We start from the raw sequence: 12,716 nt of genomic DNA on the forward strand, positions 1-12,716 counted from the left end.
TGCGCCGTGATGCGCGGTGGCGGGCCGTGGTGGCGTATGACGCGGCGTTTTTTCAAGAGCCGCAACATTTTTTTGTCGCCGCTGGATTTTGAAATGTTCAAAATCTTTTGGCGACACTGATATGACGCCGGCAGTCGCTGAAAAAATCGCCAAGTGGGACAGGCCCTTAACTCTCTGCGACATACGTTTTAAGGCGTATCTTGCGTAGGGTATCTTGCGATGATTTGCGCAAGGTTTGTGGGAAAGGTATGACGTCAACGGTCTAAAAAAATGTAGGGAGGCAATTTCAGTGTGATCGTTTAAGCACATGGTAAGCCAGAGAGTTGGAGGTTCAAATCCCACTCAGGACACACTTCACTATCACAACTATATTCAAGGAAAAGACACAATAATAATAATAATAATGGATGGGATTTATATAGCGCCTTTCTAATACTCAAGGCGCTTTACATCGCATTATTCAATCACTCCTCAGTCACACTCGGTGGTGGTAAGCTACTTCTGTAGCCACAGCTGCCCTGGGGCAGACTGACGGAAGCGAGGCTGCCAATCTGCGCCTACGGCCCCTCCGACCACCACCAATCACTCACACACATTCACACACATTCACACACAGGCAAAGGTGGGTGAAGTGTCTTGCCCAAGGACACAACGACAGTATGCACTCCAAGCGGGATTCGAACCGGCTACCTTCCGGTCGCCAGCCGAACACTTAGCCCATTGTGCCATCTGTCGTCCCAACACAATGTGTTGGAGTAACTCAGCGGGACAGGCAGCATCTCTGGAGAACATGGATAGGTAACATTTCGGATTGGGACCCTTCATCTCTATCTGAAACGTCACCCATCCATGTTCTCCACTGATGTTGCCTGACCCGCTGAGTTACTGGGACTGGTGTAGTGCCCAGGCCGCCTGCGTGCCCCGGGACTGGCTGTAGCGCCCATGTCACGAAAACAAATTGAAAAAAAATATGCCTGCAGGCCGGAGGATTTCGGGTTCCGGGCTGGATTCGGCCCGTGGGCCGTAGGTTGCCGACCGCTGATTTAGAGATACAGCGCGGAAACAGGCCCTTCGGCCCATCGGGTCCGCCCAGACCAGCGATCCCCGCACACTAACACTATCCTACACCCAATAGGGACACTATTTACATTTGTACCAAGCCAATTAACCTACAAACCTGTACGTCTTTGGAGTGTGGGAGGAAACCGAAGATCTCGGAGAAAACCCACGCAGGTCACGGGGAGAACGTACAAACTCCGTACAGACAGCACCCGTAGTCGGGATCGAACCCGGGTCTCCGGCGCTGCATTCGCCATGAGGCAGCAACTCTACCGCTGCGCCACCATGCCCGCCCTTGTGGATTAAATGCTAAATTGGAGCCTTCACTAATCTCTGAGTTGGATGCTAAAGATGCCAAGGTGGTATTTCATCAGAGCTTTGGGATTTGTTCCTACTTCCAGAGAAATACTTAACACTCAATGAAAATCTCCAGCGAGAGGGTGTGATGTGTAAATTGGCTGTTTCATTCCCTGCAATATTGGGACTACTCTTCAAATGCGGTTCATTAGTTTCCTGACACTCTGCAGCGTACAGTGGCACATAATAAACAGAATTTATTGTTACGGCTTTGGATATCGCGTTGCACCTGAGAAACGGAAATTACACTTGAGGGGGACGCTTCAATATTTTTGCATGAGAAAGATCAGTGACAATGCGCCACTATGCGGCATCTACACTGTACGTTGAGTTTAGGAAGGAACTGCAGGTGCCGGTTTAAGCCAAAGATAGACACAAAAAGTTGGAGTGACTCTGCGGGACAGGCAGCATCTCTGGAGACAATGGAGAAATATGTGCAGGAGTAGGCCATTCGGCCCGTCGAGCCGGCACCGCCATTCAATGTGATCACGGCTGATCAATCACAATCAGTAAACCCATTCCTGCCTTAGACAATAGACAATAGGTGCAGGAGTAGGCCATTCAACCCTTCGAGCCAGCACCGCCATTCAATGTGATCATGGCTGATCATCCCCAATCAGTACCCCGTTCCTGCCTTCTCCCCATATCCCTGACTCCGCTATTTCTAAGAGCTCTATCTAGCTCTCTCTTGAAAGCATCTCTCTTGAAAGCATCCAGAGAACCTGCCTCCACCGCCCTCTGGAGCAGAGAATTCCACAGACTCACCACTCTCACCACTCACCAACCCGTTCCTGCCTTCCCGCCATATCCCCTGGCTCCGCTATCTTCCAGAGCCTTATTCGGTTTTTAAGAGGAAGCCGAAGATCTCGGAGAAAATCCACGCAGGTCACGGGGAGAACGTACAACTCCGTACAGCCAGCACCCGTAGTCAGGATCGAACCTGGGTCTCCGGCGCTATAAGGCAGCAACTCTACCGCTGCACCACCGTGCCTGCCCCAGTTCTAGGTGTAGATACGTTATCCAGGGGGTACATGACATTGTTAAGCCCCATATGAATTTCATGTGTCATGCAGATCATTTCTTTCCACAATATAGATATTTTATCGCCGAGATCACTGACATCACGGCCTGTTTCTCACAGATTTGTTCCATCGGCCTCACCCCCAACAATGCACCACATCTGGACATTATTACTATTCCTCTTAAAGACGCTGATGAATTTCTGTACATTGTTGATCTCCTGTTGCAATGAGAAATCGAATCAATCTGACATGGTAATAATAATCTTCACGGATTTCTAACTCTATAAGCCTGCAGTAGATTGACAAATAAGCAGCCTAAAGGGAGATAAACGTCTCTTCTGGCCAAAGATATGATGAGGAAAATCATTGATAGACACAGAAAGCTGGAGTAACTCAGCGGGTCAGACAGCATCTCCGGAGAAAAGGAATAGGTGGCATTTTGGGTCGAGTCCCCTCTTCTGAAGAAATCTCCAGAGATGCTGTCTGAGTTACTACAGCTTTTATTGTGTCGATCTTCGGTTTAAACCAGCATCTGCAGTTCCTTGTGTAGGAAGCTAGAGTAACTCAGCGGGACAGGCAGCATCTCTGGAGAGAAGGAATGGGTGACGTTTCGGGTCGAGACCCTTCTTCAGACTCCTGTGTCTGTGTATGTCAGTCTTCAGACAGTCTGAAGCGGGTCTCGACCCGAAACGTCACCCATTCCTTCTCCAGAGATGCTGCCTGTCCCGCTGGGTTACTCTAGCTTTTTGTGACTATCTTTGGTTTAAATCGGCACCTGCAGTTCCTTCCTACAAATGAGGAAATCATTCTTGTTTTACGTTTATGGTTCATCTTTTGATTTTTCAAATGTATCCTAGCCTCTCATGGCGCCAGAGACGCGGGTTCGATCCTGACCTCGGGCACCGTCTGTGACATTAGACAATAGACAATAGGTGCAGGAGTAGGCTATTCGGCCCTTTGATCCAGCACCGCCATTCATTGTGATCATGGCTGATCATCCACAATCAGTACCCCGTTCCTGCCTTCTCCCCATTTCCCTTGACTCCGCTATCTTTAAGAGCCCTATCTAACTCTCTTTTGAAAGCATCCAGAGAATTGGCCTCCATTGCCCTCTGAGGGGGTTCGGCCCATCAAGTCTACTCCGCTATTCCATAGAGTAGGTGGCTGATCTACCTCTCCCTCCTAACCCCATTCTCCTGCCTTCTCCCCATAACCCCTGACACCCATACTGACCAAGAATCTATCTATCTGGATAGATTACGCTAGATTGGGCTCCTAAAGATAGCGGAATCAGAGGATATGGGGAGAAGGCAGGAACGGGGTACTGATTGGGGATGATCAGCCATTATCACATTGAATGGCGGTGCTGTCTCGAAGGGCCGAATGGCCAACTCCTGCAACTATTGTCTAATCTCTGTCTTCAAAATATCCATTCTTGTATGTACTTTATTTATGATGAGGCATAATGGCCTGCAATGACTACCTCCGATATTCTCACAGTAAGCATCACTTTATCAGGAACACAAACTAACACTCGGTACAGCGCTTCTGAATAATGTTTGTTTGAACATTAAATGCATTTACATCACAAGCTGTACAGGCTTATGCGATTTGTTTTGTTTGCAAGATGAATTTGAAATTCTGTTATAGATTTAGTCAAATCCCCAGAGTGTTTGCTGAAGTAACTGGTGCAAGCTTAAAGTGAAATACTCACCAGTCATCTCACGCTGAGACCCAGCCAAGACACAGACTGGAAGACCACTGGATACACACTTAAGTCCCATGGTGTACGGATGAACTACGGTCATAGAATATTCTCAACGATAGAGTCAAGAGGAATTGATTGCCATGTCTACCCACACGAGGATGGCGCAGCGGTAGAGCTGCTGCATCACAGCGCTTGAAGCACCAGGTTCGATCCCGACTGCGGGTGCTGTCTGTACGGAGTTTGCACGTTCTCCCCCTGAGCTGCGTGGGTTTTCTCCGAGATCTTCGCTTTCCTCCCACACTCCAAAGACGTACTGAGTTGCAGGTTAATTGGCTTGGTGTAAATGTATAAATTGCCCCTAGTGGGTGTAGGATAGTGTTAGTGTGTGGGGATCGCTGGTCGGTGTGGAGTCGGTGGGCCAAAGGGCCTGTTTCCGCGCTGTATCTCAAAATTAAGCTAAACAACAAACTTAACAGGCCCACAAACATAATACATAATAATCAAAAATACAATAAACTGATCATTAGGTAACCATAATAATGCAAAAACCGAAGTCTGGAGTACCATAAGGTCAAAAGTGATCATGTGGAATCAACACAGTCGTCTACTGAAGAAGTCATTCGTGAGTTGAAAATAATGACAGCAGCACATGTGAAGGTTTGAAAGATAATGGATGAAGGCTTGCGAGCTGGTGTGAAGGAAAGGTCTAAGCAGGATCTGTTGGTGTGTGTTTGATAGCACTAGGCCTGTACTCGCTGGAGTTTAGAAGGATGAGGGGGTGGGGGGGGAAACCTCATTGTTAGTGAACCGAATAGTGAAAGGCCCGGATAGAGTGGATGTGGAGAGGATGTTTCCACTGGTGGGAGAGTCTCGGACCAGAGGGCACAGCCTCGGAATAAAAGGATGTACCTTTAGATAGGAGGTGAGGAGGAATTTCCAGAGTCAGAGGGTGGTAAATCTGTGGAGGCCATGACATTGGGTAGTTTTAAGGCGGAGATTGACAGGTTGTTGATTAGTACGGGTGCCAGGGGTTATGAGGAGAAGGCAGGAGAATGGGATTGAGAGGGAAAGATAGATCAGCCATGATTGAATGGCGGAGTAGACTCGATGGGTCAAATGGCCTAATTCTGCTCCTATGACTTATGACCTTGTGGTGAGTACGTTATGGCAAGGTGGAGCACTGCAGGTACTCTCTGTACATGTGTCTGTGCAGGTGATAATAAAGAACTGGTGAACCATTGAGGTCCCGTTTAGCAGAAGACCACATTGAGGAATGGAGACAGGTTTAGAGGAATATGAGCCCAATACAGGATTAGTGTAGATGGGGCATGTTTGGCCGACGTGGTCATTGGGCCGTAGGACTCTATGTAAGACTCTATGACTCTAGTTTAGTTTAGTTTAGTCTAGAGATACAGCACGGAAACAGGCCCTTCGACCCACTGAGCCCGCACCGACCAGCGATCCCCGCACATTAACACTATCCTACACACACTAGGGATAATTTACTATTTTACTAACCCAATTAACCTACAAACCTGTACGTCTTAGGAGTGTGGAAGGAAACTGAAGGTCTCGGAGAAAACCCACGCAGGTTACGGGGGGAACGTACAAACTCCGTACAGATAGAACCCTTAGTCGGGATCGAACCCGGGTCTCCGGCGCTGCAAGTGCTGTAAGGCAGCAACTCTACCGCTGCGCCACCGTGCCACAAAGTGTAAAAATATAACGTGTCGGAGAATGGCAAGGAGTAAAGTTTGGATGAGGGTTCATAAGTTCGTAAGTTATAGGATGAGAATTTGGCCATTTGGCCCATCAATAGGCCCATCCCTTTTTCTCCAGAGATGCTGACCTGACCTGTTGACGTACTCCACCCACTTTGTGTCCACCTTCAGTACAAAGGGCCTGTCCCACGGTGCGAATTCACCCAAGAGCTCTCCCGAGTTCAAAAAAAACATCAAACCGGTGGTAAGTACATAGAATGTAAGTAGCGGGTACGTCGGAGCTCATGGACGTCTCGTAGCGGCTCGTAACGCTAACGACAGGTACGCGGGAAACGCGGGAAGTTTTTTCAACCGTGTGAAAAATTCCCAAGAGTAAAAGACACTCGTGATGAAGTACCACGAGTTTGATTTTTTTTTTTAAACTCGGGAGAGATCTTGGGTGAACTCGTATTGTGGGACAGGGGCTTAAAACAATCATCTGCAGTTCCTTCTGAAACAAAAATGATTCAGTTAAGTTCCAATGAAGAATGAATGTCGTGCTGGTCCTCCAAGTCTTGCCAGGGGAATGTGTTCCACTACCTGCGGGCTTTGCTGAACCTTGGTTGGATGTCTTATCTGACAGATGGCTCTGTCAAAGATACAGCTCTTCCTCGGTGTTGCGTTGAGTGTCGGCGTTGATTTTTTTGTGCACCCGTTATGTGGAGCCAAGCGCGATCCGCGCACACCAACGCTGGAGGCAGGAATGATGGTGATGAGGCAGAGATGATACCAGACGCTTGATAGAGGGAAGAGACCCAAATATAGCCCCCCTGAAGGAACGAAGGAACTATCTTCGAGATGAGCCATTGCCCTGGCTCGGGCAAGTGTTGGACTTGCTTCAGACGTGAGCGAGTGAATGTAACAGATGGCTTTCCACAAGCAGCCTGTGTTTATGTCGCAGCTCTGACACGGCAAAATGTCCCAAGATGCTCAAACCTCACACAGACTTGTCACTAAAACCACATTAAAAGATCGTACACACGGCACTCTTTACGTTAGGCTTGAGAGATACAGTGCAGAAACAGACTCTTCGACCCACCGAGTCCGCACCGACCAGCGATCCCCTCAAGAGTCAAGTCAAGAGAGTTTTATCGTCATGTGTCCCAGATAGGACAATGAAATCCGCACTCCCTACACACACTGAGGACAGTTTACAATGTTTACTGAAGTCCATTCATCTAGCATCCTGCACGTCTTTAGAGTATCGGTGGGAACAGGATCACACGTAGAAAACCCACGCGGGTCACGGGGACAAACTCCGTACAGACAGCACCCGTGGTCAGGACCGGACCCGTGTCTCTGGCGCTGTGAGGCAGCAACTCTACCGCTGCGCCACCGTGCCGCCACTATGCAGCTTAAAGCTTGGTTAAAAGACGAGGGAAGTGGAGTAATTTACAAAGGGAACCAGAGCGGGGATCTCAGATTCAGATTCAGATTCAACTTTAATTGTCATTGTCAGTGTACAGTACAGAGACAACAAAATGCAGTACCGGCAACACAACCAACGCTGTGGGATTGATGATATACATACGATAGACCTACCCCGTCTCAGTCGTTCCTTCTTCTCCCCGCTCCCATCCGACAGAAGGTACAGAAGCTTGAAAGCGCGCACCACCAGACTCAGGAACAGCTTCTTCTCCTCTGTTATCAGGCTTCCGAACGACCCTTCCACAATAATAGACAATAGGTGCAGGAGTAGGCCATTCGGCCATTCGAGCAAGCACCGCCATTCAATGTGATCATGGCTGATCATCCCCAATCAGTACCCTGTTCCTGTCTTCTCCCCTTATCCCTTAACTCCGCTATCTTTAAGAGCCCTATCTAGCTCCCCCTTGAAAGCATCCAGAGAACCGGCCTCCACCGCCCTCTGTGGCAGAGAATTCCACAGACTCACAACTCTCTGTGTGAAAAAGTGTTTCCTCATCTCCGTTCTAAATGGCTTACTCCATATTCTTAAACTGCGGCCCCTGGTTCTGGACTCCCCCAACATCGGGAACACGTTTCCTGCCTCTAGCGCGTCCAAACCCTTATTAATCTTATATGTTTCAATGAGATCCCCTCTCACCCTTCCAAACTCCAGTGTGTACAAGCCCAGCTGCTCCATTCTCTCAGCATATGACAGTCCCGACATCCCGGAAATTAACCTTGTAAACCTACGCTGCACTCCCTCAATAGCAAGAAGGTCCTTCCTCAAATTAGGGGACCAAAACTGCACACAATACTCCAGGTTTGGTCTCACTAGGGCGCTGTACAACTTCAGAAGGACCTCCTTGCTCCTATACTCAACTCCTCTCGTTATGAAGGCCAACATGCCATTCGCTTTCTTCACTGCCTGCTGTACCTGCATGCTTACTTTCATTGACTGATGAACAAGGACACCCAGATCCCATTGTACTTCCCCTTTTTTCGCAACTTGACACCATTTAGATAATTATTAGATAGTAGAATATAGTTAGATTATAATAATTAGCTAATATTATCAGGTCTGTTTGAACAGCACGCAGGTAAAGCTTTTTACTGTACCTCGGTACAGGTGACAGGAATAACCCTGAACCCAGCATATGGGAAACAGAGCAGCAAAGCGGGAGGGTTTAATGTCGTCAGCAAGATATAAAAGGATTAAAATGTAGTTTAAAGTCAGTGCGGTCAAGGTAGACGTTTAGAAATGGTGAATCTATTATGGGCACAGGAACTGTTTAAATAATTACAGGCTGTCAATTAGTGACAAGGCCTTTTTGTTCATCCCTTGTTTGTATCGCTGAGGTGTGATGGCATTCGTCACCAAAACATACTTTTGCTGATTTAATTATAGGTTTTGTTCATTTTAGTCTTCAGGCCACAACTCTCTGTCCTGGCTTTTTTTTTCCTCGCTCTGCGGTTTTGAAACTAAACAAAAGCAGGCAACATGATCAAAGACTTGTCCCACCCCGGCCATTCCTTCTTCTCCCCGCTCCCATCGGGCAGAAGGTACAGAAGCTTGAAAGCTTGCACCACCACCAGACTCGGGAACAGCTTCTTCCCCTCTGTTATCAGGCTTCTGAACGGGCCTTCCATAAGCTAGGGTACTGTCCGATTCACCTCTACCCCATTGTGGACATTGGACTTTGTCTCTGGAACTGGTGCGCTACAATGCTGAGAACTACATTACAAGAATGATCCCAGGAATGAGTAGGTTAACATAAGATGAGAGTTTGTCAGCACTGGGCCTGTACTCGCTGGAGTTAAGAAGAATGATGAGGGGGGACCTCAATGAAACAAGCAGAATAGTGAAAGGCTTGGATAGAGTGGATGTGGAGAGGATGTTTCCACTTGTGGGAACTAGTCATAGCCTCAGAATTAAAGGATGTCTTGTGAGGAAGGAGAGAAGGAGATTCACCTTTAGTCAGAGGGTGGTGAATCTGTGGAATTCTTTGCCACAGAAGGCTGTGGAGGCCAAGTCAGTGGATATTTTTAAGGCAGAGATAGATAGATTCTTGATTAGTACGGGTGTCAGGGGTTATGGGGAGAAGGCAGGAGAATGGGGTTAGGAGGGAGAGATAGATCAGCCATGATTGAATGGCGGAGTAGACTTGATGGGCCAAAAAGCCTAATTCTACTCCTATTTCTTATGACCTTTTGACCTTATGAGCGTTGATGTTCAAAGATGTTCAAAGAAATCTTGGGTACAATTCCATAGCTTTGGGAAAGTAATGACATAGTGGATAGGGTGGTTAAGAAGGTATTTGGTATACTTGCCTTCAAAAGCCGAGGCATTGTGTGTAGGTATTAGGATATCTTTGGAGAGAGTTTTACACATCAATAATACGGCGCAGAAATAGGGCCTTCGGCCCACCGAGTCCACACCGACCAGCGATCCACCCACATTAACAGCATCCTACACACACTAGGGACAATTTTTACATTTTTAAACCAAGCCAATTAACCAACAAACCTGTACGTCTTTGGAGTGTGGGAGGAAACCGAAGATCTCGGAGAAAACCCACGCAGGCCACGGGGAGAACGTACAAACTCAGTACAGACAACACCCGTAATCAGGATCAAACCCGGGTCTCTGGCGCTGTAAGTGCTGTAAGGCAGCAACTCTACCGCTGCGCCACCGTGCCGCCCTTGTGGGGCAAGGAATCGGTTTGCGTGTTTTTTTACTGCCATCTTACCACTGGGTCGCAAAATATAATATTAACTTTGTAAGTGGTGGGGGACTTCAGTTTGCTGTTGCTCTGCAAGAAGCACTTTCAGAAGAGCTATAGACAATAGGTGCAGGAGTAGGCCATTCGGCCTTTCGAGCCTGCACCACCATTCAATGTGTTCATGGCTGATCATCCCCAATCAGTACCCCGTTCCTGCCTTCTCCCCATACCCCCTGACTCCGCTATTTTTAAAAGCCCTATCTAGCTCTCTCTTGAAAGCATCCAGAGAACCGGCCTCCACCGCCCTCTGAGGCAGAGAATTCCACAGTTCTCTTCTGATTGTTTCAACTGGATGATAATAGATGCCAGAACATGAGGGGATCATTGTGGTGCCACGGATGGGAAATGAGAAGACAATTTCTTCAGTTTGGGAAATTTGGAAGGCATGGTTTGAATGGGCAACGGAAGCAGATTGAATACTAAAGGGCCTGTCCCACTTGACGATTATTTTAGGCAACTGCCAGCAACTGCCAGCGACCGAAAAACCGGCGACAACCTACGTCATCCTGGCGACAACCTACGACAGCACCTACGTCAGGAGAAGTCAAGCTACGCTCATTGGCGTCAAACCCACTGTCGCCGAAAAATGTTCAACATTTTTAAAATTTAGCGGCGGCCAGAAAGACGCTACGACTTTTTGCGCGACTGAGGAGACGACTCACGGCGAACACCGGTGAACATGTGGCGACAAACAGGCCCATAACTACTGCATAGAACCTAGAACAGAAGCATGAAAGCGCACACCACCAGACTCAGGAAGAGGCGGTTAGATGAATGAATGAATGAATGAATGAATGAATGAATGAATGAATAAGTTTATTGGCCAAGTATTCACATACAAGGAATTTGCCTTGGTGCTCCGCCCGCAAGTGACAACATGACATACAGTGACAGTTAGGAACGACACATAAAACATTAAACATTAATAATAAAACATTATTGATTAAACATGTGAATTAAATGAAATACCAGAGCAAAAGGAGGCTACATATTTTTGGTTGTTGAGTAGAGCTACTACTCGTGGAAACAAAGCTGTTTTTATGTCTGGCTGTGGCAGCTTTGACAGTCCGGAGTTGCCTTCCAGAGGGGAGTGATTCAAAAAGTTTGTGGCCAGGGTGAGAGGGGTCAGAGATGATTTTACCTGCTCGCTTCCTGGCCCTTGCAGTGTACAGTTCCCCATCCTGGATCAGTCCAATCAGGGTTGTGTCGTCCGCAAACTTGAGAAGCTTGACAGAGGAGTCAGTGGAGGTACCTAGTGTTTGTATGGTAGTGTTAATGTGCAGGGAGCGCTGGTCGGTGTGAACACGGTGAGCTGAAGAGCCTGTTTCCATGCTGTATCTCTAAACTAAACTGAACTAAACCAAAACAAAACAGCTTCTTCCCGTCTGTTATCAGGTTTCTGAACGGCCCTTCCATAAGCTAGGGTACTGTCCGATTCACCTCTACCCCATTGGGGACATTGGACTTTGTCTCTGGACCTGAAGCGCTACAATGCTGACAACTATATTCTGCACTCTGTATCTTCCCCTTTACTCTACCTATTGCACTTGAGTTGGACAATTGTATTTATGTATCATCTGATCTGATTGCATAGCTTGCGAAGCAAAGCTTTTCACTCTACCTCAGTACACGTAACAATAATACACCCAAGATAGACACCTTAACCGAAAAAATATGAATAAATAAAAAATAAAAAAATGATAATAATAATAATTAATAATTGTAATAAAATAATTAATAATAATAACAATGAATAATAATAATTATTGATAATAATAGTAGTAGTAGTAATAACAACAATAATCAATAATAATCATTATTACTAATTAATACTAATAATAATAGTAATAACAGTAATAATTAATAATAGTATTCTTATTATCACTATTAATAATAATAATAATAATAATAATAATAACTATAAATAGTAATAATAATACTAATAATAACATTAATAATTATAATAATAATAGTAATCATAATAATAATAGTAATAATAGTAATCATAATAATAATAGTAATAACAGTAATAATAATAACCTTATAATTAACAGTAGTAGTAATAACAATAATAACCAATAATTATTATTATTACTAATTAATAATTAGTAATGCAACATAACTTCCTCAAACTCAACAGCGATAAGACAGAATTCCTCCTCATAGGCTCCAAATCCACTCAGCAAAATCAATAACCCCACTCTCACCATTGACGGCACCACTGTCTCCCCATCTCCCCAGGCCCGCAACCTTGGCGTGATCTTTGATTCCACCCTCTCCCTTGAGCCTCACATCCGCCATGTCATTAAAACCTCCTTCTTTCACCTCCGCAACATCGCCAAACTCAGACCCTCTCTCACACCTCCCGCTGCTGAAAGACTCATCCATGCCTTCATCTCCTCCCGACTGGACTATTGCAACTCACTTCTCCTTGGCATCAGCTCCACCTACATCAACCGACTCCAACTGGTCCAGAACGCAGCCGCCCGACTCATCACCCACACCAAATCCTGGCATCACATCACTCCAGTCCTCAAACAACTTCACTGGCTTCCCATCTCCCACCGGATCACCTACAAAATCCTGATCCTCACCTATAAAGCCCTCCACCATCTGGCCCCCC

General features: G+C 46.5%; 1 protein-coding gene across 1 annotated transcript in view; it reads left to right on the forward strand.

The window, feature by feature from the left end:
* The window catches only part of macrod2 (mono-ADP ribosylhydrolase 2), a 1,179,663-nt gene that overhangs the window by 970,570 nt on the left and 196,377 nt on the right, over nucleotides 1–12,716 (forward strand). The window lies entirely within an intron of this gene.

The sequence above is a fragment of the Amblyraja radiata genome, chromosome 8, assembly GCF_010909765.2.
Source record: "Amblyraja radiata isolate CabotCenter1 chromosome 8, sAmbRad1.1.pri, whole genome shotgun sequence".
Classification (NCBI taxonomy): Eukaryota; Metazoa; Chordata; class Chondrichthyes; order Rajiformes; family Rajidae; genus Amblyraja; species Amblyraja radiata.